Source organism: Rhinopithecus roxellana, chromosome 5 (genome assembly GCF_007565055.1).
Source record: "Rhinopithecus roxellana isolate Shanxi Qingling chromosome 5, ASM756505v1, whole genome shotgun sequence".
NCBI classification, from domain to species: Eukaryota; Metazoa; Chordata; class Mammalia; order Primates; family Cercopithecidae; genus Rhinopithecus; species Rhinopithecus roxellana.
In genome coordinates, this window is record NC_044553.1 from 35,028,542 (window position 1) to 35,056,266 (window position 27,725).

The 27,725-nt window shown below is 39.4% G+C and overlaps 1 long non-coding RNA gene across 3 annotated transcripts in view; it reads right to left on the reverse strand.

Moving 5' to 3' along the window:
• The window catches only part of LOC104657951, a 208,348-nt gene that overhangs the window by 162,878 nt on the left and 17,745 nt on the right, over positions 1 to 27,725 (reverse strand). The window contains exons 2-4 of one of the 3 annotated variants that reach the window (XR_004057329.1): positions 17,150 to 17,219; positions 10,663 to 11,576; positions 8,803 to 9,044 (exon numbers count right to left, since the gene is read on the reverse strand). This is a non-coding gene — a long non-coding RNA (uncharacterized LOC104657951). Of the gene's footprint in view, positions 1 to 8,802; positions 11,577 to 17,149; positions 17,220 to 27,725 lie in introns of those variants that run through there. The other 2 variants (XR_004057328.1, XR_004057325.1) reach the window with 2 other exon arrangements.

A 27,725-nucleotide genomic window follows, 5' to 3' on the forward strand; every position in this document is an offset into this window, starting at 1 on the left:
GAATGTTTTTCCAATTTTTGTTGTCATCTATGATTTTTGAGCAGTGTTTTGTAATTCTTATTATAGAGATCTTTCATGCCCTTGACTAGCTGCATTCCTAGGTATTTTATTTATTTTGTGGCAATTGTGAATGGGATTGCATCCTGATTTGGCCATCAGCTTGGATGTTTTTGGTGTAAGGAATGCTACTGATGTTTGTATGTTGACTTTGTATCCTGAAACTTTGCTAAAGTTATTTATCAGATCACGGAGCTTTTGGGCCAAAACTACAGGGTTTTCTAGATATAGAATCATGTTATTTGCAAACAGGGATAGTTTAACTTCCTCTCTTTCTGTTTGGATGTCCAGGATTATTTTCAACATCACTTAGCTTAACCCAGAATACTAACCGACTGTAATGTTCTTACATCCAATATCACACTTACAATAAAAAAGATGTTAATACTGGCAAGAAATCTAAAGATAATATGGAGAGTAATTATTTACTGTAGGTTTTTCTTATTTGAGAAAATAATTACCCTAACTCTAGGAAAACCTTTCCTTCACAAACTTGAATAGTACCTGCTCATAACCTATTCAGGAATTGTGTTATCTCATGGAAAAAAAATGCATTTTTAATTTTTTTCCATAAAAGTATAATGCTTCTAAATGAGGCACTCTATCCATTCATCTATCCAGCCAATAGATATTTATTATGGCCTTTTATGTACAAGACACAGTGCTAGGCATTACGGATAATGCAGGGAGTATAGGCTACCCTACCCTTGCCCTAAAAGACTTAACAAAATAGGGGAGAGGAAAATAAATAAATACACAAAACAAAAACATATATTGCAACTTGAACATTCTGATGCAAACAAGATTTTAAGGGCGGTCCTCCCAGTATAGCATTTTCTAAACTGAATTCTCTGAACATGAAAGTAGCCACAGTCATTTTTAGGGTTCATCAAAAAGTATGGTCAACTTGGATTTTTCTGTCACTTAGGGCCCCGCCTCAACATGACATTTGGCAAGGCCTTGCCCATTTGGTTGTGAACAGTAGTGTACGGGGACTGGGTGCAACAGAGTTTCAGTCTCTGCTCATTGTTCTGAGAGATGACTTTTCTGTTTCCATCCCAATCAGCTTCATTCTATTATCCAGGTGCCAGAAGCAGTGGCATCCTCTACTGAGAGCTTAGATATGAGGAGGGCATTAAAGAGGAAAAATAAATGTTTCTTGGAAGGAATGCCCAAGTAAGCATGGCCAAGACCTCCACAGATGGAAAGGGAAACACTACCTTCTCTTTGTGCTTGTACCATATTCAGCAACTAATTAGGGCTTCCTGCTCAGAGCTCCGAGTTGCTCTGAGCCCTTCCTTGCTCAGACTTATGACCAGGCCAATCTTCCTAAAGCAGGAACCCCATCCTTCCCTTCCTTCTATAAGATTTTTTTTTCTACTAAAATGCAAGTACTCCATGAGGATGACTCTTGTAGGTAGAAGGAAGCCATGGGCTGAAACCCCAGAAACACATGCTCCTACTTCACCATTCTGCTCACAAGCAGCTCTGCTTGTGAAATCCACTAAGAAGTCAACAATCTAAGTATTTCCCTCAATAAGACTCTAGATATTCCATTGTGTTGCTGGCCGGACTTTTCTTCTTCACATTCACCCTTGGCCCAGAGCAATCTATATGGCCAGCTATTACTTGAGAGTGACTCTACTCCCATAAAGTGACTTCCTCCCTAGAGCAGATTGTGGTTTGAGAGAGAGAGAATAGTCATAACTGTTCCTTTTCTTAGGGCCCAAAATTATAGCTGTTATTTCTTCTAGGAGCAAGGACTAATACAAAGCTCCCTCAGCACCTCACAAAATTGGCTCAAAAAAAAAAAAAAAAAAAAATGAAAGGTGACTGAGCTCGACTGAGCTCTGCAGGATGTTACCCAAGAGGCGGGCAGGTGTCATTTCAGAAAAGTCAAAAAGGCTCTAACAATGTAGGAAGAAGCTTTTGTGACACTAAAATGGGGTCGAATAGGGTGGACTACAGCTACTGCACAAATCATTTGAAAAACCTGTCTCTAGTAAATGACCCAGTCAGGGGATGTTTGAGCTTGTAACAAACCACAGGAAGGAAACTCTTGACTCCAAGTCCAGGGTGCAGGCCTGTACTCTCCCATGGGCCAAGCAAGACTTCCAGAAAACGATAAGACACCCTTGTCCTCATACCTTCAGCTTCTCCATTATCAATTACCATTACCACATAATAATTCCAAAAGTGAAAATCAGCTCCCTTGTCAGTTCAGCTCAAGCATAGCCTTTTCAACGCATCCATCTGACTTCTCTACTCTGCACTGATCTTTCTTCTTCCTGAATCCCTTTAGCACTCATAATCTATTGTTCACTAATAAACGATTAGTTGGTCATCTCAGATTCTTTCTGCAATAAGTCACGGCATTATTTAATGTTCATATTGTCCTTCGCTCCACACATGATAATCTTGTTTCTCCACATTAGTAACTCTTTAAAGGCAGAACAAATGTAATTCTTTTAAACCAACAGGAATCTTATTTTCTGAATTAAAATTTGGCTCATGCGAGTCTGTAAGCACAGGTCCATGTAAGAGAAGAGTGGGGCAGAATATTCTACACTGGAGCTGCCTCTGAACATCCGCGGGATCACCACACTCTGTTTCCTGCGGTCATACTCCCACAATGGAGCCAGCACACTGCTGGGGTCTCCACTGCCTGTTGGGAAGACGAAAAGCAGCTAGTAAATGTCTTCCAGGAGCATTGGTTTTATTCCATGGTAAATAATCTACATGTTATTTACACATGAAAACAAACATATTTTCAAGAATAAAATGAAAGCCTCATGTTATTTTCTAAGATAAAACTTAAATGAAATTTCTTGAAGTTTCTTGAATCTTGGAGTGGGACTTTCAGACTGCACCAACAACGCCCACCCTTCCACATTCTTCTTCCCAAGCTCATGCCAAGCTCTTTCTGGAGCCCAGGTCCAGACTTTCCTGCTGTTGGTTACCCTGTGTTCATATTTGACAAGCACTGCTCTTCCACTCCTACAACAAGGCAGGGGAGAGTAAGTGCTTGATAAATATTTATTGACACATTGATTCATTGTTTCTTCAGAATTCAAAGCAGCAAAAGGAAGTTGAAATCAAATCTTCTTTTAGGTGCAGGTGGAAAGGGCAATCAATAGTGGCTTTTCTGGCACTGGAGAAACATCCTACCATCCTACTAGAGATGTGTTCTACTTTGTCACCATAGGTGGGAAGACACCAATGCCTCCCTCAATGAAATGATAAGAACAAGAACATGGTTCAAGAGAAGAAAAGAAGAAGTTGTAGAAGGATAGAACGGCAGAATGGCAAGGCACCCATGACAGAAAAGGGCAAGAACAGAGCAGAGCTCAAAGAGACCAGTCTCAGAGAAGCAAATACGTTCAAGCAAAGAAACTGGCAAGTCTTGTTTTCCCTCCAAACACAAACTTTCTAGAAACTAACAGTTGATTTTTTATTTCTTTGGGCTTTGTTTTTGTTTTACTTTTGTGTCTTAGAAAGGACCAACCAAAAGAATACGGGGACTCAGGTGAAACTTTTATGTCAGCAGGAAAAACAAGACTCAGAGAAACCACCTTGGCAGTGCGCCCTCCAGCAGCTCCCAACCACAAAGCAAGCATCCTGTCTTGTTTACAGAAGCCTCAGCCAAAAACAAAATTGCCTAACCAGCTTTGCCAAGGGGAACTGGGGTTAACACAATTTTTCAAAAACCTCATAATTTGCTAATTTGCAAGTTACCACGACTTCCTCCTAAAACTGGGCCCCCATGACTAAGAGGTTTCGTTTCAGTTGCGGTATGAAGAGAAACTTGTTGCTGGGCACGATTTGTGTGGCATAAGCCCTGGGATCCCTACAGCGTCTCTCGGTAGGATTAAAACGTTTCAGGAAAGGGGTGTAGTTCATCTGAGTTTCCACGTTGACAGCCAAGGATGCCCAGTGGAGCCATCTCCTCAGATCAGGCATCCTGGCTGTGTTAGTACTTCTAACCACTATGCAATTCACCCAGGCTATCAACTTGCCTGGCAGAAATAGGTCCTCCAAGGAAAATACTAGAACTCTTCTAGGCTGCCAAGCCTCTGTTTCAGAGACAGGTGGCAGACGCTGTGAAGGGCAGCCCAAGAAGCACAAGGGTGAGACAACGATGAGCGGAGTAAGGTAGCAGCCATCCCCATGTGTGCTTTCCTTGTACATCCCAGGAAAGATCTTAGAGATCATCTAGTCCCTGACTCGCATTAGACAGAAGTGAAAGCTGGGTCTCAAAGAGATGAATGGTTGACTTACAGACAACAAGCTACTTCTGGGGAATAGAGGTAAAAATTAATGTTGCTTTTGCTTTTGGAGGAGAATACTCTCAATATGTCAGTCACTTTTCTAGATGTAATTCATAATATATATTTTTTAAACTTCAAAAACCTATAGGCTATGTAACATCTCTATTTTTATAGCTCTATTTTATAAAGAAGGATATATTGTCTGAGAAGTGAGTTCAATCTGGAGCCACATCTGTCTACAAAGCCCACACTTTTTCCTCACCGTACCGGATGTTCATTCCCAGCTCAGCAGGATTCATGAGACCTTCCCCATAAACTAACCCAAAAGGCAGAAGACTAGGTCGCCATGCCCTGTGGCCTTTTTGAGGGTGGTGAGAGGGAGGGTGGCTATTCTTAGAGCTGCAAGTTGTACCTAGGAATATATTTGTGCATAGGAATAATTTTATAAATTGATGTTTAGGTTTACCATGCAATGACTAGAACCATCATGAGTTAAATAACATTTTTTGACCCTGTAGGAACTCAAAGACATGCTCTGAGTTCCCAATAACTGATTACCTTTAATGTGCCTACTGGGGATATCATTAAAATGTAGATTTGAATTCAGTAGATCTGCCATGAGGTCTGAGATTCTTCAATTCTGTAAGCTCCTAGCTAATGCTGCTGCTGCCAGTCCATGGACCACACTTGGGGCCACATCCAATTCACAAATAGACAATTCACAAATAGAGACTCACTCTCAATCAAAAGTTGCTAATTAGGCTGGAGTACCCTTTTTCTTTTCTTAATATTGCTGACCCCTAAGCAAGTTCTACTCATCTGTCTGGAAATTGTTCCTATTTCCAGTGCAACAAGTCACCACCTACAACTAATATTCCACCTTCTCTAGGACATATCTAGGCTCTGCAAAAAAAAAGATCTTCCCAACTCCACAAAGAAATGCCATTTGTGCGTGCTCGGGCACACCTGTGCCTGCTGGCAGGAAGCCACTGACTTTTTCCATAAACAAACCAAAGCTTAACAAATTCCATTGTGGAAAGGTGAGCAGTGTGCCCCCTGCGGGCAGCTTCCCACTTCCCCTCCCACAAAATGAGGACCTTTCAACCCCACCTTCTCAATGAACCATTCAGCGAACACTCCACCGCATCCACCTCCCTTCCAACTTGTACCTCCCACAAACATTTGCCCTGTAAGTTCCTTTAACCAAGTCATCTATTTTGTTTGCACATTTTCTCCCCAGCCAAATCTTAAGTTCCTTGAGAGCAGAGACTCTGTCTAATCACTCATTGCATCTTCCCACAAAGCCCCACCCAGTCAGTGTTGTGTTCAAATTATAGGCTAAAGAAACATGTCTTCATTCCCTGAAAGTTTTATTTTCCTGTTGTGTAAGAATGCAACTTCCATTGGGCTTCCAAAGAGTGTCTGTGAAGATCACACAGGAAGGACTCTACAATTATTATGAGGCAATAAATTAACTTCTTACTAATGGTAATGATGGGATTGTATAAGTTCATGCCAGAATTCACATCAATGGTATACAAGGATCATAGGAGATAATGCATGTGAAAGCAATTGGTAAAGTACAAAGCCCTCTGTAAATGTAAGGTATTATCCTGTTGTTATTATTACTTAGGGCGTATGTTTCTACCAGAAGTGAACAAACACAAGATCATCAGAAAATGATAGACAGCCTTTGTCTACACCTCAAACCCACTCCATATGAAAATGGATTCTTTTTCATTCTTTCATCCTTGAATTATAAGTCAGTAAACTAAGACTCTCTCCCGAGCCAGGAAATTGAGGTAAGAGAAAAATATTGGGATGGATCTGCAAACCTAATGCTAGTATCACATGGCAACTCCCATTTCCTGAAGCTAAGGGGGAGCCAGGTACAATTTAGTATGAACAGGGGAGCTATTTCATGGGCTGAAGGAGACAGTGAGAATGAATGCCATTCACAGCAGGACAACATAATAGCATCCGTGTGTTTGTCTGAATAGACACAGGCACTCCATATGCACAGCACTTTCACCTTATTGAATAAGGCAGGCTCCCACTTGCTTGCCTCCTGCCTGCCCAGACGTTCCTCCACTCCCTGCCCTGACTTTCCTTCTCACCACAGTTTCTTTATCATCCATGTCTTGGAGTGATTCTGGGCCATATATCCTGTGCACTCTTCTCCTAGAACCTCAGCAGCACCTCCCAGCTCCTCTCCCTTTGAAGACTCATATCTCAGATATGCTTCCATGGGTCACCTTAAACTCTGGTGCATGTGTCTGTTTCAAACTTTCCCCTTTTAGGAGAACCCCAGCCCTATCAGGTAAGGGACCTACCCTCATTCAGTATGATTTCATCCTAACAGCTAATCACACCTGCAATGACCCTATTTCCAAATAAGGGTACACTCTGAGGTACCGGGGGTTAAGACTTTAACATACACATTTGGGTGGGGGGCGGGCAATTTAACCCATAACACTTGATCTTGGTTATTTGGGAATCTCCAACCCCCAGCCCCGCATTAACCAGCTCATGTAGCACATGTGGATCACATAACAACTCTGACTGTAGTCAAGAATGTCCATCAGTGAAGCTCTGCTCATACAACTTGCACCATCTCATTTTATTTTCCATAATGTTTCGCTGACCTTGCCAGATTGGTTCCCAGACAAATGGCAAATCTACTTTACCAGGCTTCACCTGGGAGTCTCCTAGACTTTCTCTCACTCACTCCTACAATTCTTTGATTTTCTCTCCTAAATAGTCCTCAAATTAGTCTCTGCTACCAGTGCCTTAACTCAGGCTCTCATCACATCTGACTTTGATGAGAACAATAGTCTAATTTTTCTCCTTCCTTCTAGTCAACCCCACCCACTTCCATCATCTCTAGTCTCCCTGCACACTAGGGCCTCAGCAGCAACTCCCAGCTTTTCTCCCTTTGAAGATTCATATCCCAAATAGACTTCCATAAGCCACCTTAAACTCAGCGGGCCCTAAGCAGACACCAGAAGTACTTTTCTACAGTCACACCTGACAAGCCAGTCCCACATGTAAAGCCTCCGGCAACTCCCCACAGAGCAGATGCCATGCAGATGCCTTTGCTTCTGCACTCAGGACCCCGTGTAACCAAACTCCTGCCTGCCTCGCTAGCCTCACATTGTTGTCTCCCATTTCAGACTTTGCAGGTGCTGTTCTCTCCACTCCCGGTTCCCTTCTCATTGCTTTCAACCTGTGTTCCTCCTTATCCTTCAAAACTCAGCTCAAGGGTGACTTCTTCTGGGAAGCTTTCCCTCCACCTGCAGACTGATTTATTCTGCTCCCAAAGAACTTCACACTACACTTCCTGCAAATCAGTGTATACCTTATCTGTCTCTTCCCACTTGGTTAGAGGACAAGAAGATCATGAGCCATCAAAACCTGTCCCCACAAATGCACTTTGGACTGGGCGTGGTTGCTCACGCCTGTAATTCCAGCACTTTGGGAGGTCAGGGCAGGCGGATCACTTGAAGTCAGGAGTCTGAGACCAGTCTGGCCAACATGGTGAAACCCTGTCTCTACTAAAAATACAAAAATTAGCCAGCCATGGTGGTGCACACCTGTAATCCTGGCTACTCAGGAGGGTGACAGGAGAATCACTTGAATCCAGGAGGCGGAGGCTGCAGTGAGCCGAGATCACGTCACTGCACTCCAGCCTGGGCAACAGAGTGAGACTCTGTCAAAAAAAAAAAAAAGCACTTTGTACCCCATTTTCTCTCATTATTAGATGTGTATCCTGAGGCAAGTTGTTTAACCTTTTTAAGCTAAGACTTTCTCCTCTGCAATATGCAGATAATGAAAATGCCCACTCATGAAGCTGTTATTAGTCTTAAATTAGATAATTAAGCTTAGCACAGTGCATGGCAAGTGGCATAGCCGAAACTGCTGCTGTTGTTCCTGTGTGGTTACTGTGCTTGTTCTTGTTGCTATTGATTTCAGAAGCACCATAGCCCCAGGAGGCAGAATGTGGGCTCTAGATTTGTACTGCTTGAGAGTGAATTCTGGTCCCAAATGTTTGTTAACCATATGTTCCCATGCCTGAGTCTCAGTTTCTTCATGTATATGCAGATAATAACAACAACTACTTCATACATATTTGAGAATAAAATAAGCTACTCTTGAAGCACTTGGAACAGAACCTGGCATCTAGTACATGCTTAGTAAATAGTGGCCTCTAATATAATGGGCTGTCGTAGAGTCCCAACAGGCTTCATTTACAACTGGGGGAAAGATTGAAACTCAGTGCCCTAGTCTATGAACCCCTTGACAGAGAGATTATGCACAAATCTTTGTAATTCAACCACACAGTATGCAGAAGGTGCTCAAAATTTTTTGAGAATGAATGAATGAATTGTGAACTGAGTAACAAATGCCAAGTTAAATCATGTCACTTTTTAAGAGGTCACAAATGCAGCAAACTTATTTCTTGAGAACATGGCTGGGAATAAGGAAATGGGAAAAATAGATGTCCTGAAAACGGCACATAAAAGCTCACATACTTTATTCAGAGGAGTCATAAAATGTGCAAGCTGAACTGGACCTTGGTGATGATCTATTACAGCTCGGTCATTTTGTAGATGAGGAAAACAAGCCAGCCCTCAGAACCGATTTCCTCTCCCTTTATACATCATTCTCAGAAGCTTTGTTATCTGGTTTCCTGGCCAAAGCACATTGAAAGGAGCAAATCTGGAGAGGAAAGGGAGAGAATGAGAGCTATGTATACCTGTGATAAGTATCAAGAAATGAAATTCGGGCTTATGACAGGAAAGCTACATAAAAAGCAGACATAAAAACTGCAAAATCACTGGAGCCTGCAACATTGGCATGGCTGCAAAGGTGCTCACTCCTCAGCAGACCCTGAGCACATGGCTGTGAGACAGCCCCAACCATGGAAGAGATTGCATGATCCTTTACAAAAGCAAGATTTGCGAGAAATTTAACTTTCTTTCATTCCCAGTCATTTCTATTGGGGGCTCCTATCTCATTGAGTTGATTAGGAATTCAAATCTCAAGCTTTTATAGTATCCTCCCACCTATTCTAAGGTTCCATCAAAGATTCCAAGAAAGGGTCGATAATGTCAAAACACTGGGGTAAGTGGAGATCAGGTCACCGGGTCCTGGGCCACGTGCACAGCCAGGTTAGTAGTGAGCTCTCTGCAGCTGGCCAGCTCCCCAACCCCAGCTTTGGCTCACTGCTGCTCTGACCTGGTCCTAGAGGGCAAAGATCTTTCTTTATAGCCAGACTGGGTGCACACTCAATGCCTGTTTCCCTTCCAGCCTCACCATGTCTTTTTGTCCTCGTCCTTGACCTCTGTCCTCGGCTTCCCTGTTTTTGCTCCCTGCCTTCCCTTTGCTCCCTCCTATTTCCTCTCTCTGCCCAGCAGTGCCACTATTTGTAATCTGGGCGATTACCCTTCTTTTTTCATGTTTCTGTATCCCCTTTCATTTACCCACTCGGTGAATTCTCTGTGTTGTTCTAAACGCCTAGGTTTGAGGAACACAAAAGCCAGACAGACGTGTAGGCTACTTTGGTCTTCCACCCTGTCACCTTCTTCCTCTGAGACAATGAACCAAAGAAGGCTGACCCTGCTTGGAATGGGGAAAGGAAGAAAGAGAAATGCAGGGAAGAAAAAACTCTGGGAAAGGAAAAATGGATGCACAAAACATCAAGAAAAGGAGTTATTTCAAAATGTTATCCAAATGTTATCCCACCACATACGTAACACTAATGCACAGTCTGGTATTCAAGAGAGCTCATGTTCGGTTATCCAGAAAATGCATATCGGTGCAATAGTTTATTCTCATGCATCTAAGTAAATAGTACTTATTTATATACTGTAATATGCATGTTACTGTATGCCTATAATAACACTGAGCATCAAGTTCCAAACCTGTTGCATGGAACACTTAGTACTCTCAATTTTGGATCAGGAAGAAAAGTCTTCTGTAATCAAAGCAATTTTCAAAACACCATTCTTCTTGGAGATTTAGAAAGTATCTTATAATGTTAAGGACTCTGAGAAGTCTAAACTTGGTCCTGCCCTATTTGACTGCAGAAATTTGATTGGATTCACATCCCTTGGAACTGGTGTTACAGGGAACACACATTAGAAAGATCTGTCTGATTTTCATGTTGATAACCAACTCAAGGTGAAGAAAGGCAAGAAGTTTTCTGTGGTGTGTTGAAAACAGAAGTAGATTGTGTGATTCACCACTTCTGAGGGGGCAACAAGCAATAGCCTCTGGAACGGGGAGCCCTTATTTTCAACCTCAGCCTGAAGGGTTTTGTAGCCCAAGGCTGTACCTGTCAAAGCTGTCAGGTCCACTTTCTAGTGAGTAGCACAGGGGATGCTGAGGCTCACATTGCAGAGCTGCAGAGAGGGAGGCCAGAGCACAGGCCCTTGCTTGGAAACCACCCTCTCTCCAGCCAGGGTGATAGCTATTTGGATCTTCCAAAGTCATTACAGCCCATACCTGTTTGGATGCACAAGAAATCAGGAAAAGGAGTTATTTCAGATGTTGGTGTCTCTGGCATTATGTTCAAACAGAAAAAGCAGTTACGTGGATTACCTCATCTTCCCTTTGTGCAGGTAGGAAAATGCTCAAACTCTAAAAGAAATGGCAGAATTGTTCTCTGAAAAGATGAAAGGCAACAAAAACTATGTAATAATAGGTCAAGAAAAGTGCTAAAATGCTCCGGTGGTTAAAACAGTAAGCTCTTCATAAAGTTACAGACACCAGTTCAGAGCCTCCTAATACAAGCTCTATATACTTATAATTTCAGTGAGAGAAAGATTATATGGATAACTCATATGTGTTAATATTTTCCTAGGCACTTTAAGGGTCATAAAATATAAAATTCACACTTTTTACTTTGCCATCTAAGGCTCTTCATGATACAGCCACAGTCTAAGGAATTTGGAACCATATCTTGAGTCTTCCTTTTTTCTACCCTACATTCCGGGTTTAGAAGTATTTCTGCAGTTCCTTAATCTCTTTGTATGTTGTTTTGTTTTTCACCATTCCATGTCATGGTGTTTCTGCCAAGGATTCTCTTTTTCTCCTGCCCACACTTCAGTCCATTGAGCAAATTTCTATTTCTCCTCCAAAATGCGGATCAAATATTAGCTCCATTGTGAAGACTTTGCAGAGTGGCTTCTATTCCCCAGAGATCTGGTTTGTTTGTCTTCTTGTTTCTCATTTATCTTATAAATATATCTATGGTAGAAAGCATAGTAGAATGTAAAAAGTGAATGAGGTTGGGCACCTGCTCTCACACTTGGCTGTAAAACATCAGGTGAGTTGCCTAATCTTTCTCTATACATTAACTACCTCGTCTTTAAATTGTGAATAATTCTCCCTTCATGTGAGGTTTAAGTGATGTAATAATAGGTTTTGCACTGTGTCTATTACATATGAACATTTAACCAAATCTTTGGTTCTTATACCACAATCAGTTGTTTTCCATTCTTTGTTTGTGCAAGCCTCAATTTGAAGTGCTGCCCTATTTGTTTATATGCTTAATTCTTAGCATAGTGTCTGACACACAGTAGGCACTCAATAAACAGCTCAATATAACCATTAATCAGCTAATTAATTGATGGAGAGATGAATGGGTTATTTTTCTAAGGGGGCATAATCTCTAGGAAGCAAGGCAGGAATAAGGTAATGAACACAGTGGGACAATGGGCTCTGAAGGCCAACAAGAATTCAGAGTCATGAAATGCAAGACAGGCCATGGAGCTCAAAGAAGGCACCTGGGGGAAGGTCCAAATGAGCACCTGAAGAAAGTACAGAATTGAGGACATAATTTAGTAGAAAGAATCAGGTAAAGCATTCTACGCTCGTTATACATAAAGGCTCACAGCTGTTTCAGGATGAGGGCGGCTGATGCATAGCTGAAGGCTTTGGAAGAAAAGATCTACTGGGGAGGGGGATATGAAGATCCCAGTAATGAGCCGTGAAAGGATGAGAGTGCAGCCTGAATCCTCAGAGACAGTCAGGGTTGAGGACACAGGGGGAGGCCTGCCCAGTGGGACACGGGAAAGCACCACTTTCTAAGACTGAAGGATGGAAGAGAGAATGGCTTTGGAGGCCAAAAACACATAACATAGAAGGAGAAGGTGGCTAAGAAAGCCCATGTGTTAGATGGACTTGATCTTCCTAGTGACATAGGAAGTAAAATTGTCTTCTGAGCTAGTGGGGATGGGAATATAAGAAGTGATCCAGCAGAGTGGTCAAGAACACATACATTCGACACCCCCCCCAGTGTTGAATCCCAGCACCATCACTGACCCTCTGGGTGGCCCTGGGAAAGTTCCTTTAACACCTCGTGACTTCGTTTCCTCATCTGTAAATGGGAAAATTGTAATACTATTTATCTCGTAGGGTCACTGGGAGGATTTAATGACTTAATAGTTGCTGAGCACACATGGAATAGCCTGGAATACATTAAGTAATATAGTAGTATTTGCTACTGTTGTTGTTATTATCAAAGAGCCTTACAGATACTAGGACATGATTGGACTAGCCATTACAAAAAGTGCCCTGGGAAATCAATAGGAAATCGTTACTGGAAAACACATGAATGTACAGTGGACATGGCCAGTGTGATCCTGAGTTTATCTTCAGCAAGCAGGGAGCAGAGGCAGACAGCAGAAAAAGTGGGAATTTCTTCCTGGGGGGATTGGGACAAAGCAGTGTAGACAGAATGCAAAGTTAGAAGACAGGATTCTAGAGTAGGGATGAGGACATTAAACAGCCAATGTGAAGTTCCAGCCAGGCAAGGAGTCAAATGAAGCTAAGTGTGGACCAATGGACTCCTGATGGGCCCATGGAGTGATTCTTATCCATTTATTAAGGATAAAGTTAATGGCTTTTATGCCATAGTATAGGCACTGTCTACTGGAAGTGTCTATTAAAATTGGCAGTGAGAACCAAAAAGTTATTTGGCCTGGAATAGGCGTGAGATGTTCTTCTGAGCAAAAGGGTGGCTCTGGAGATAGATGATATAATTATTCTAGACTTCCTTCCCATCCATGCTTTGTCTCTCCTTCTCATCCTCACTCTGGATACACAGACAAATCCTCTAAGCAAGACAAGACCATTATTCAGAGAAATGGAAGAACCACTGACTGCTGAGAGACAAGTTCCATCCCTGATATAGTAGAAAAAAAGCCAATCAGGAAGGCTTTGTTGGGAGAGAGGGGACTTGAACTGCAAGAATTTGGCAGGTCACTGAAGTGGGGCAGGGCAGGGAACAGTGAGTCAGTATTGGTAAACAAGCCAGCAACATGATGGCTAGCATGAAGGATGGGAGGAGGGGCTGGGCAGAGTAGGCTCTGGTGTCATCCGGATCTAGGTGGAGAAAAAAGACATCTTTTGTGATCTAGGGCAGATTATATTAACAGACAGTGAACTTAGAGGAGGAAAGAACAAGGTGACTCACTCAGTGGGACAGATGTGGACTGGGGACAAAGGAGCAGAAAATAGATGATGTGTTCACTACTTAACAGCATTTCACAAAGTCGAGCGGGGAACCTTAATTTCCGTAAGATTGTTTAATGCATTTGTCTCAGCGAAATTTAGCCTTCTTCCTTCTCTGTCTCTTGTCTGGGCATACAAAGATCCCTAGCCTCAGACCTCACTCATCACACATCTCCAAAACTCAATAAATCCCCACTAAATATTTGTTGACTGACTATTGTATCCTCCAGACAACACCCATGCCCTGAACCACTATATCCCAGAAAAGATCTAAGGCAACAAGAAAGATAAAGGAATAATGTGTGTAAGAATACATTGAAAAGTACAAAAACCCATTCAGATTCAAGGGATTATTATCATTTTCCCAGGTTTCTTCTCCATTAGGAGTCCCATTTGAAAAGGAACTTCATGGACTAATTCAAACCAATGTGTTAATGGTTCACCTTATATTAGGCTATTAACCCACCCTGAGTCGCTAGATTAACATTCTTCCTCATTTTAGGAAAATCCAAAATATATTGGGGAAAAATTTTTAAATAAAAATAAAAATCACTCTTATTTTTACAATCATGAAATAACTACAGAAACATTTTGGTGATGTACTTACTTCAGTCCTCCTGCTAGATCCAAACATACATATTTGCAACATATTTTTACATAGTACGGTAAGCAGAATAATAGTTTCCTTAAAATGTCCACATTTCAATCCCCAGCACTTGTGAACATATTACCCTTACATGGCAAAAGGGACTTTTGTAGACATGACTAAGGTTATGGACACTGATATGGGAAGATTTCATGCTGGATTATCCAGGTGGGGCCAATTTAATCCTATGTGTCCTTACACAAGGGGTACATTTCCCTGCTGAGTCAGAGAGATAGGGTAGAAAAAGAAGAAAAAAATTCACAGTGTTTAAGGAACTTGACCAGACTTTGCTGGCTTTGGAGACTTAGGAAGAGGCCATGAACCAAAGAATGTGTGTGGCCTCTAGAGCTGAGAACTGCTGTCAGTTGACAGCAAGAAAACTAGGATCTCAACCCTGCATCCACAGGGAACTGAATTCTGCCAACAACCTAAATGAGCAAGGAAATGGATTCGTCCCTAGAGCCTCCAGAAAGAAACACAGCTCTGCTGATACTTTGATTTTAGCCTGGTGAGACCTGTGTCCGAACTGTAAAATAGTAAATTATATTGTTTTAAGCCATTACATTTGTGGTAATTTGTCACAGCAGCAGCAGAAAACTAATATATTTGTTTTGAAGTATACTTTATAAATTTTTTCTTGCTATTTTTAATATAAAGTTATATCAGGACCATTTTCTCATTTTGTGTATTTTGTGTTTTTACATTGCTTTATAGTAGTCCATCACATGGGTTTATTGTGATTTATTTCGCCATTCCCATCGTTGTGTGTTTAGGCTGCTTCTAATTTTTTGCTTTTATGATGAGCATCCTCGTATGTGCAATTTCAGTCCACAATGCTTATTTTCTTGGAACTGATTTCCAGATGTGTAATTACCAGACCAGCTCATGGGGACATTTTTAATGTTTGATTCTCAATTCTAAAATGAGTTTCTAAAAATATCAAGTTGTACACCTATCCAGAGTTTGGGAGTGTCTATTTTATCTTATGATCACCTGAGTTCCATTTGACTGGTTTTTAAATGCCAATTTCTTACATAAAAAGTCATTTTATTTTGCATTTCTTTGATTGCTCGTGACATTGAACATTTATTCATATGTGAATTATCTATTTTTTTTTTTTACTGATTTTCCAATGAAAGTCTTAGAGTTTTCATATTGATTTGGAAAAGCTTTTTATTCCTTTATGATATCAGTCCCTTGCCATATTTAATGCAAGTTCCCCCAATTTGACATTTACCTTTTAACAGTGTTTATAATCTATCTTGACACACTGAATTCTTAACCTAATATGTGATTAAATCTACCTTTTCCTTCCATATTTTCTTCTATTGATTTACAGAGATTTTTCTGTCTTGAAATCAAGTAAACATTTACCTATATTTCTTCTTGTATGTTAAGGGTTTAACATTTTTCTTTTTACATTTTAAGTATTGCACAAGTCTGGAAGTTATTTTGGTTTACGAAGCTACGAAGGGAGGACTGTGTTTTTATTATTTTCCAAACATTCATATTATTCTGAATAATTTTTTTTGCCCTGTCTATGAAAGGCACTGCTTCTTTACTAAAGATTTCAGGAGACAAAATATCTCCCCCTCAAAAGAAACTAACATGCAATTTCAGGTTCTGTGATTAGCGGTGAGTTAGATTTCATCTTTTGAAAGGGTGTAGGAGGAGGTGGGAAGGTATTTTTCAACATCTCTCAGATGATCCTAAGCAAGCTTTGCATCAGCTTCCTGAGGGTTGACACTCGCTTCACCACTGTTCTTGCATTTCAGATCAAATATAAAGGAGAGTGAGACATGGGAGTTGCAATATCTGAAAGTGGAGCCTCCACAGGAACTCAAGTCTAATACGATGTCCATTTGGTTCAGGAAAGCATACTCGCATCCTCAAAATAGGATGGCCTGTGTCTATAGGAGAGTAAGCTCCCCAAAGACAGATACTCCTCTTGTATTTCCACCCTCCAGCTCCTCTTATATAGTCCTCTGTAACCCCCAAATCTGCCCTCCTGACTTATTGAGAGTTCGGGGTACAGGTGGCCAATCCTGAAAACTGCTCCTTGGCTAACTTGTCTCAACCTCATATGCTTTATTTTTTTGTTCCCTTAATTCTCCTCCTCCATGCTCTCCCTCCATCTGGAAGAAGGAGGTGCATTTGTGAGCATTTATCTTTCCAGGAATAGCCTCTGAAGCTCAGAAAAGCGAACAGGCAGAGGAAAGAATGGCCAAGCCTATGCTAAAGTAGCCAGGTAGGACTGCTAGGATGTGAGCCCAGCTCTGAGCTCATCAGGGCAAGCTGGCTGTTGCCAGTCTGTGGCTGCCAGCAGAGAGCAGAGCAGAGAGAGCTGGCTTCTCCCCAGTCACTTTCCTGGGTGACAGTAAGGATTGCTCAGAGCTGAAGTATGCTAGACATCAATGATCAGAGGCAGCTATTTAAAGTCCTGCCTTTCTTATTGATGTAACTAGGTTTGGGGCATGATAGAAGGGTTTGGGAGTGGATGCAAGGGAAAAGGAGTGGTCTGAAGCCAGTGCTGGGCCTGTGAAGCAAGAACCGTAATTGCTGCTTAGGAAGGAGCTCTGATGTGTAGAGGCTCAGCTACTTCCCTTGGCTGGGGGCGTGCCTTGCCCTACTTCACCCCCACAGAGTGATAGGGACTTACCTTTTCAGAGGGAACAGGAAACCAGGTAGGGCTGCCCAGAGTTGCCTTTGAGACTTGCACTCCTGGGTCCCTAAAGAAGTTTGAGAGACAGGGTCAGACGCCATGTTCCTCAGCAGGCCAAAGGGCTCGGTGGATGGAGGCAGGTGTGCATGATGAATTCATCAGGAATCAAATTCCTAAAGGAGGAGCACCTTTTCCAGCATCCACTAAGGGTTTGGGCCTGTGCCTGTGCCCTTTATTTCTCAGCTTGAGCTTGGTATCTCTATGAAGAAGTACCACACTCCTACTTGAGAGGATAATAGGAGTAGAATGAGGCCAGGCAAGGAGTCCTAAGAAGTGATCTCCCCTCCATCCTTTTGTATTTGGCAGCTTGAAGGCTGCGCTGCAGCTGAGGGCACAGTAACCATGGTGACAGGGCTGGCCCCATAGAAGGGGTAGGCTCCAGGGAGAGGTCAGCTTTGGGATACGGTGAATCAGAAACACTTGCACTGATCTTATTCAGATTTCTAAAGTTATGTTTCTCTCCAGTTATCGTCAGTGGAAGCCCCAGCTAGCATTTTACCTAATGGACTTTCATGTTCAACAAGATTATCCTGAAAACCTTTAGAATTAGCTCATCAAATCAAAACAGCTTTTTACAAGCATTTACATGTGTGACATTCTCTATATAACACACAAAAATACATAAGATCCAAACTCTAACTTCAGGAGGCTTTTATAGCAAGGAAACCAAGGTATTAAAGTCATAAAGAGCTGAATATAAGCTCTGAATGACAATGGAAGATAGCAATAGAAAAATAGTAACAATGCAGCAAATGGTTAATTGTCAATGAATAATATAAACATTTATATTTTATTGAAGGATTCATACTAGGGAGTCTTGAAAGGCTTTACAAAATGGGCAGCATTTGAGCTGGTCACAGGATGGGTAGGATCTGTCTCCCTGGCTCAGAAGACTGGAATAAGAGGGACAGTACAGGAAGAAGTGAAAGCATAGGGCAGAGAGCAGAAGGTGTGCTCAAGAACAAAGGGTAAATACTCTGACTGAAGTCGGGGCTTCAGGTGGGACCTATGAGGGAGATAAGTTTATTACAGTAGCTCTAATGTATGAGAATGAACATGAAATTGGGCATATTTGATAGCAGGATAGGGTGTGAGTCTGGGATTTAGAATGAGGATGATCAAGACCATCAGGGAGGAGCTCCAGGTCCCCAAGGGATGAGAGCACCAAAGAAATCTGTGAGCCATGAAGATAAATTTACTCAATTTTGTAGCTTTGCTGTAGACCACCCCTGGGGATGAGAAGCCAGTAACACATTCATTCCAGAGCAAGCTCATCCACATATAGAAAGGAATTGCTTCTGACTGTCTTGGGAACCTAACTCATCCATAATGAAGGCTAACTGCTGCCTTTAATAATTTTATAAATACAAAGCGTGTGACTTGTCTACAGAAAAGTGTAGAAAATATCCTGTTTGGAGAAATCACGTGTAAGAAGGTATGTGCATATATGTGTTCACAGGAATGCAGGAGCTATCAGAACTTCAATATGTATGTGCAAACATGATATTGAGCTCAATATCAACGTATTACTGTTTCTTGATTAAATATCCTCATATATTATTTCAGAAGCAATTTCAACACTTGACCCCGGAATCTTACAAAAGGCAAATCACTTTGTCTCCAGCAAGATTCTGTGGTATGCTCAAGCCTGCTTTTGTCTCCTTACCAACAGTGGAGGGAATCTTAAGTTGAATCGTGAGTGCCCAGTATTTCAAGTCAAATTCTGTCCCATCTTTCATGGTTAGGAAACCTTTTTTCATGCTCCGGCCCACACCAATCTTTCCAGTTTTCCATGGATTAGATATATAATGGTACCTAGTTTTTCTGATTTAATATATATGACTTGTTGCCCTATCAAGAGTATGGGATCTTGTCACCCACAGTACGGGTATCACTTGAGAAGTTAGAAATGCAGAATTTCAGGCTCTCCCCTAGACTAACTGAATAGCATCTGCAATTTAACAAGACCCTGAGAGATCTGTGTGCATATTTAGTGTTTGAGAGACATTTCTCTAGGAGACAGAGAGCGTATTTTGCATTTTACCCATATTCACATCCCTTTGTTATTTCATGGAACCATGGTGGCCATGAAGTAAATTGAATCCATTCTTACTGAATTCAATTAAAACAATCCTCAATGGCCAACCACTCTAACAAAGAGATAGTGTTATCGTCATTTTATCTGATTCAAACAACCACCCAGGGAGACAGGCAAAACACACTGGTTTATCCCCATTTTACAAGTAAAAAAAAAATGGAAGCTCAGGAAGGCTTCATAGTTTCCTAAGGTCAAACAACTGAAACTTAACAATATTAATTTTTTCAACCTAAGATCATGAAATATCTATTGATTTTTGTCATTGTTGTTGTCCTCTTTAGTTTCTTTCATTGGTGTTTTACAGTTTTCCTTGCAGAGATCTTCCACTTTTCGGTTAAATTTATTCCTAGATATTTTCTTTTTGTAACTATTACAAATGGGATTGTTTTCTTGATTTCTTTTGCAGACTGATCACATTAGTGTATAGAAATGCTACTGATTTTTGTGTGTTGATTTTGTATCTCACAACTTTACTGAATTTGTCAGTTCTAAGAGATTTTTGGCAGTCTTTAGATTTTTCTAAATATAAGATCATGCTGTCTGCAAACAAGGACAATTTGACTTCTTCTTACCCAATTTGGATGCCCTTTATTTCTTTCTCTTGCCTAATTGCTATGCCTAGGACTTCCAGCACTAGGATGAATAAAAGTCATGAAAGTGGGCATTCTTGTCTTGTTCCAGATCTTAGTGAAAACACTTTCAACTTTTCCCTGTTCAGTATATTAGCTGTGGGTTTGTCATATATGTTCTTTATTGTGTTTAGGGCTTTTTATTATGAAGCGATGTTGAATTTTATCCATATCAAAATACCAATGACATTCTTCCCTAAAACAGAAAAAAAAAATCCTAAAATTCATATGGAAGCACAAAAGACCCTGAAGCTGAGGGCTTCACACTACCTGATTTCAAAAGATATTACTAAGCTATAGTAACCCAAACAGCATGGTACTGGCATAAAAACAGATATATAGACCAACTGAACAGAATAGAGAACCTAGAAATAAGTCTGCACACCTATAGCCAACCCCTTCTTGGCAAAGGTGCCAAGAGCATATATTGGGGAAAGGACAGTCTCTTTAATAAACGCTTCTGTGAAAACTGTATATCCATATAGAGAAGAATGAAACTAGACCCCACCTCTCACCATATACAAAAATTAATTCAAAATGGACTAAAGATTTAAATGTAAGAGCTACTATGAAACTACTAGAAGAAAACATTGGGGAATCACTATAGGACATTGATCTGGGCAGATTTTGAGGGAGTAAGACCTTAAAAGCACAGTCAAGAAGAGCAAAAATAGACGAATGGAATTACATCAGGCTAAAACGCTTCTGCACAGCAAAGGAAACAATCAACAAAGTGAAGAAGCAACCTATAGAATAATAGAAAGTATTTGCAAACTATCCATCCAGCAAGAGATTAATGGCCAGAAATTATAAGAAACTCAAACAACTCAATAACAAAAAAACAAATAATCCAACTTAAAATAAGCAAAACACCTAAATAGATATTTTTCAAAAGAAGACGTACAAATGACCAATAGATATATGTAAAAATGCTCAACATCACTAATCCTCAGAGAAATGCACATCAAAACCACAATGAGATATCATAGCACCCCAGTTCAAATGGCTATTGTCAAAAAACACACAAAAAAATAACAAATACTAACAAGGATGAGGAGAAATGAGAATGCTCATACACTGTTGGTCAGAATGTAAGGTAGTACAGCCATTACGGAAAACAGTATGGAGGTTCTTCAACCAACTAAAAATAGAACTACTATATGATCCAGCAATGCCACTGCTGGTATATACCCAAAAGAAAGAAAATCAGTATATCAAAGACATAGTTGCACTCCCATGTTTATTGGCTCACTATTCGTGATAGCCAAGATATGGAATTAACCTGTGTCTATCAAGGGATATTGATGGATAAGGAAAATGTGGTGTATAACACAATGGAATATTATTCAGCCATGAAAAAGAATAAAATATTGTTATTTGCAACAACATGGATGGAACTGGAGGTCATTGTATTCAGTGGAAAAAAACCAAGGCACAGAAAGACAAAAATCACACATTCTCATTCATAAGTGGGAGCTAGAAAAGTGGATGTTATGGAGGTGGAGAGTAGAATGGTGGTTACCAGAGTCTGGAAGGGGGGTTGAAGAGAAGTTGGTTTAGGGGTACAAAAATATAGTCAGATAGAAGGAATAAGCTCTAGTACTTGATAGTACAGTAAGAAAATTATAGTTTACAATAACTTATTGTATATTTCAATATAACTAGAAGAATTGTAATGTTCTCAAAACAAAGATAAATGTTTGAGATGATGGATGTCATAGTTACCCTGATTTGATCATTATACATTGTACACATGTATCAAAATGTCACATATGCCCCCAAAACATGTACAACTATTATGTATCAAAATATTTTTTAAATGATTATTACAGACAGATGATGACTACCAAAGGGAAAGAAAAGAAAATCTAGAAATGATTAGAAAGCATATTTACATTTAAGAAAAAATTTACTCTGGTTTCTCTTGTAATCTTTATTTCAAACTTTTTCTTTTTCTTTCTTTTTGAAACAGAGTTTCATTCTGTTGCCCAGGCTAGAGTGCGATGGCACGATCTAAGCTTGCTGCAACCTCCATCTCCCAGGTTCAAAAGATTCTCCTGCCTCAGCCCCCAAAGTAGCTGGGATTACAGGCACGTGCCGCCATGCCCAGCTAATTTTTGTATCTTTTGTAGAGATGGGGTTTCGCCATGTTGGCCAGGTTGGTCTCCAACTCCTGACCGCAAGGGATCCGCCCACCTCAGCCTCCCAATTTATTGGAATTACAGGCGTGGGCAACCACACCCCGCCTTAATTTCAAACTTTTGATCTCCTTTGCATGCTGCACATACCCAAAAGAATGATGAAGAGACTGTGTGGAACTTTGTTTGAGTAGATGTACTCCTGGGCCCTGGACCACATATACAAAACCTGATTGAACCCACAGAATATGCTAAATTAACTTGGGTCAAATATGGAATAGAAAGATTTATCATCTGTATTGTGTTTCTAACTGCCTTGTCCCAAAGCAACCTTGCCTAAAAAGTAAAACATCCTTTGCTTAAGCTATCTTTTAGAAAGGAAAGGAGGATGTATAATTTTTCTCATCTTGGTTTTCTCCAGGATGAATGGACACTATTTTCAAAACAAGGAAGTCTAGTACATCTTTACCTACTTTTGAAAAAAGCACAACACTAGATAGAAACGCTGATGGTGTTTATTTGAGAAAAATTCAATACATTTTCCCAAAAGGTTGATAATAATTTTTAAGAAAAAATAAATATAATGATCAATTTCATTCTTTTACACCCATGACAAATAGCTAGAGACAAAATTAAAAAGATTCTATTACAATTGAAACCATTAAATGCATATCTATTTAATTCACAACATAAATGATTTAATTATTCAAATAAAATGTAAAACTCCTAATGGGAGAAATAAAAGACGAGAGGAATAATTGGAAAGATATACATTGCTTCTTATTGCAAAGACCAAATACCCTAGTAATGACAATAATTCCTAAGCAAATATTTATAGATTTTATGCAAAACCAAGATCCCAAATGAATACACTATAGACTCAGACAAACTCTCAGAGTAATTCATCTAGGAGAATAACCTATCAGGAATATTGAAGCATTCCTTTTAAAAAGGTAATTATAATGGCTTGGAATACGTGATTTTAAAGCATGATTTATAGCAACAATTATCAAAACAGTCAGTTATTGGATTAAAAATAAGAGAAGTTGGCCACTATTTTAGAATAGTGTTTCTAAATTAAATACTTACTATCTAAATAACTAAAGCAACAGTCACATTACACTGGTGACTTATATTAAATTTACTGTCAACCGAGAACTCAAATAATTTTCATGTGTATTATTTACCCAAGTTTTTCCTATTCTCTATTTTGTTAAAGAATAACTTTCAAAATGAGGTAAAATCATGATTCTCATATAAATAAAAAGTGAACATGTATTAAAGATTGTATTTAACTCGTTATTTTATAAGGTAACCAAGCAGATGCTGCTACCTGTTCAAAGGTGAATCCAAAGAACAGACACATTTTAGATTAGGAGGAGTATTAAAATAAATTTGCAAATGGATACAAAACTGGCTAATCCACAGTGTCACTTGAACTTACACAGGACAGAATTTATTTGCAAGTCTATATATGAGAATTATTTTGCACTGTTGTGGGTTATCTACAATTTACATAATTGTAAAATAGCTCAAAGGTAATGAAAGGTGCAGAATGCCCACAGAATCAGAATCAGTTAATTCAGAAGTGTGTGTTCTAAACAATGCAGGTTACCACTGAAGCACACATTTTTCTCTACAATTTAAACAGTGGGGTTTTTATTGTACTCAACCAAAGAGTGTTACATTTGTGTGTATTAGATCCCATATCGACAGATTCAGCCTATCATATTCTTATACCTCCCGGCTTCATGCATACACATATTGGAACAGGATGTTATCAATGTCATTGTCCAAACCATTAATTTTTTAAAAAGTTGAACAGGACAGAAAATCAAAGTATATGTATCTCAACTATAAAGACGATATATCTTTCTTTAAATTGAAAAAGTAGAGATGACCATCTGAGATAATAATGGTAGAGAAATATCTTTCAAATAACAGAATGAGATAACCAGAGAACAGAAAGAAATAGGACAAGTAAAACAGGAGTGCTATTTCATTGATGCAACAAGTGTTTTTTGAGAACCACTGGTGCCAGGCATTGTGCTAGGTGCTGATGACACTGAGACAAATGAAAGGCAAGCCCCTGCTCTTGTGGAGATTTGTAGTCAGGAGTGGAATGGGGGAAATGACATTAAACAGACAATTTATACATTGGTGCAATGGTAAGTGATGTACCTACTGTGGTAAGTGATACCAGAAAGAATTACACAGCTGTTAAGCAAGTATAGCGTGAGTAGATATTAACATACTAATCATTCTAGTTAGTTTCAACCTTGTAACTATTAGGTCTTTATCTTTTACTTTGTTTGTTTGTTTGTTTGTTTGGAGCATGTAAGGATGCTTGAAGTGGAAACAAACAAAAAACTACTTGAGAGTTGTGACATAACTGCTATTTAGCAAAATAAGAACAGTCATGGCTTGCCTCAATTTTCTCCTCTTCCCGAACAACCAAACAGTACCAATCAACTATTTCCTTTATGTGGGATGACCGTGATGCGGAAAAAGTCTTAGCTGTTCAGATTCTGTTGTGACCAACTGAAATAAACACTGTTACTACGAACCAGACAGTAGCCTATAAAATAGCTTTGTTATGCTGCCATGGGAATTTACTTTTTCTATACAGGTAAAGCTATCTCTGTATGTGCATGTGATTTCAAATTCTATTAAAAATTAAAATTTAACTCACAACTAGTAGAAGACATCTGCTACATATTATAATTGACAAAGGATTAATATAGAAGATATTTAAATAATCTCTAAAACTAATAAGCTATCCCATAAAAGTTGGGCATATGAACAGGCATTTTATGGAAGAAGAAATACTTAGGGCCTAGAAATGCATGAAAATATGTTTAACCTCATCAAACGGGAGCGTACAAATTAAAACCGCAACTATCTTGCTTCCACTTGATTGTAAAAATGTTGAAGTCTGACAACAGCCAGTGTTGAAGATGGTGTGAAGCAATCAGAAATCCTACACACTCTGGCGGAAGTGTAAATTGGTACAACCACTCTGGGAAACAATTTGTCATTATCTAGCCAAACTGGAGATGTCCATTTACTATTACATGACGATTCTGATCTTGGGAGCCACTTGCACCTGTGCTCCAAGAAACATGGACGTGAATGTTCATACCAGCATTTCTGGAATGGTTGTATGTGGGAAGAGGCTAAATGTCCACTGACAAGAGTCTGTATAAATAAATTGTGGTATATTCTTATAATGAAATACCATGTAGCTGTAAAAAAGAGTTCTCAAAGCACAAGATGAAAAGGGAGCATTCCAGGAACATATATATATATGAATATGTATATATATATAGCATAAATATATATAGTATATATATAACTCATATACATAATGATATATACACAGATAAACAACATATATGAGTATGTATATTGTTATGTGTATATATGAATATGTATATTGATAAAATAAAAACTTCAACCAAATTATATTTAAAGGAGTTTAATTGAGCAATGAAAAATTCGCGAATTGGGCAGGCCCCAGGACCACAGCAGATTCACAGAGGCTCCAGCGCAGCCACGTGGCAGAAGATTTACAGACAAAAAAAGGAAAATGATGTATAGAAATTGGCAGTGAGGTACAGAAACAACTGGATTAGTTACAGGTTGGCGTTACCTTCTTTGAACACAGTTTGAACAGTTAGTCTATGAGTGGTTAAGTATGGCCGCTGGGATTAGCCAAGACTCAGTTATTGTTACAGGCAAATGCTCCTAAATTAGGTTTTCAATTTTGTCTGACTGTTACGCTAGGTTACAGTTCATCCACAAGGACTCAAATATAGAAGTACAGAGTCCTTCTCAGGCCATATTTAGTTTGCTTTAACAATATGCATAATGTAATTCTGTGAGTGTATGTATATATATATTCTGTATATATATATAATTCTGTATATATATAATTCTGTATATATATAGTCTGTGTATATATAATTCTATATATATAATTCTGCATATATATAAATATACCCATATATATAATTCTGTGTGTGTGTATATATAGAGAGAGAATTATATTCCATTTGTATAAAGCACAAAACTAAACTTTTTGGGATATAAATGTAAAGAAAAGCCAGAGAATAATAAACACAAAATTCGAGACAGTGGTTAGCTGTATGGAGCAGGGAGAGAGATTAGAGCAGTACAAGCACACGGGGGCATCAGGCATATTTCTTAAGCTTGTTGGTGGCTACATTGCTGTTTATTTTGGTATTGCTCTTTAAACTGTTCATATAAATTTTATATATATTCTGTTTTATATGTGTTATATTAAAATATATAAATATGGATATACTTTTAATATTACATATTTATATATAATGATGTGTATATATATCATACATAATTATATATTTACTGATTATATATACAAATCACAAATATTTGTTAGTGTAGTTACCAATGCTTAGAGATCAGCCTACAAAGAATGTGGGGTTTGTGTGTGTGTGTGTGTGTGTGTGTGTGTGTGTGTGTGTGTTTTATTTGTTGTTGTTGTTTTAACTTCAATAGGTTTTTGGGGAACAGGTGGTGTTTTGTTATATGAAAAAGTTCTTCAGTGGTGATTTCTGAGACTTTGGTGCACCCATTGCCTGAGCAGTGTACATTGTACCCAATGTGTATGTTTTACCCCTCGCCATCCCCCATCCTTTCCCCGGAGTCCCCAAAGTCCAATGTATCATTCTTATGCCTTTGCTTCTTTATATGAGTTCTCATACATGTTCTCCCACATATGAGTGAGAACATACGATGCTTGGTTTTTCATTCCTGAGTTACATCACTTAGAATAACAGTCTCCAGTTCCGTCCAGGTTGCTGTGAATGCCATTATTCTGTTCCTTCTTATGGCTGAGTAGTATTCCTTGTCATATATATATATATCACATTTTCTTTATCCTCTCATTGATTGATGGGCATTTGGGGTAATTCCTTTTTTTTTTTTTTTTTAAGTATTTCCCTTGCTCTAGGAATTTGGTAACCATTTGTTACTTTATAAATCATGCAAGCTGAAATTCTCCAAGTTTGTTTTATTCCAACATGAAAATATCTCTGTAAAATAATTGCCATAAAATGCCTTCTCTTCTGCATTGCTATGTTGGGAAGCTGATAAAAATTATCTTAGCTTTTAGGTGAAAAGAACAATTTCTAATATGAGTGCTATCTGGAAAGCTCTTCCTGCACATTCTGAAGTTCTTTATGCTAATTTCTTGGGTCATACTATCAAGCATAGCACCTGGCTGCAGCAGCTGTGGATAAAACCTGTCCACCTGCATTCTCAAGGGGTTTGTGCTGTTTAATATTTTAATTCCCACCTCAAATGGATCTAACTAGGTGGAGTCATGTCCATGGGTCTTGGGTCTCTCCCTGAGTTACTGTTGGGATCTGCTCTCTGTCTCTCTCTAGTCTGAATGCCTATCTACCAAGTTCTGTGGGCTGCCTCATGCTGTTCACTGCTTCCTTATAATATCTACCTGGAATTTTTAGGGAAAATTAATCTCCTTACTTCCCAAACAATCAGGCATATCATCAGCATGTCTGCTTGCATGCAAAATAAGGCAGCAATGGGCTTTTCCTTTAAAGATTTTTTTCAATACTATTACATCAGTTCTTTTCACACCT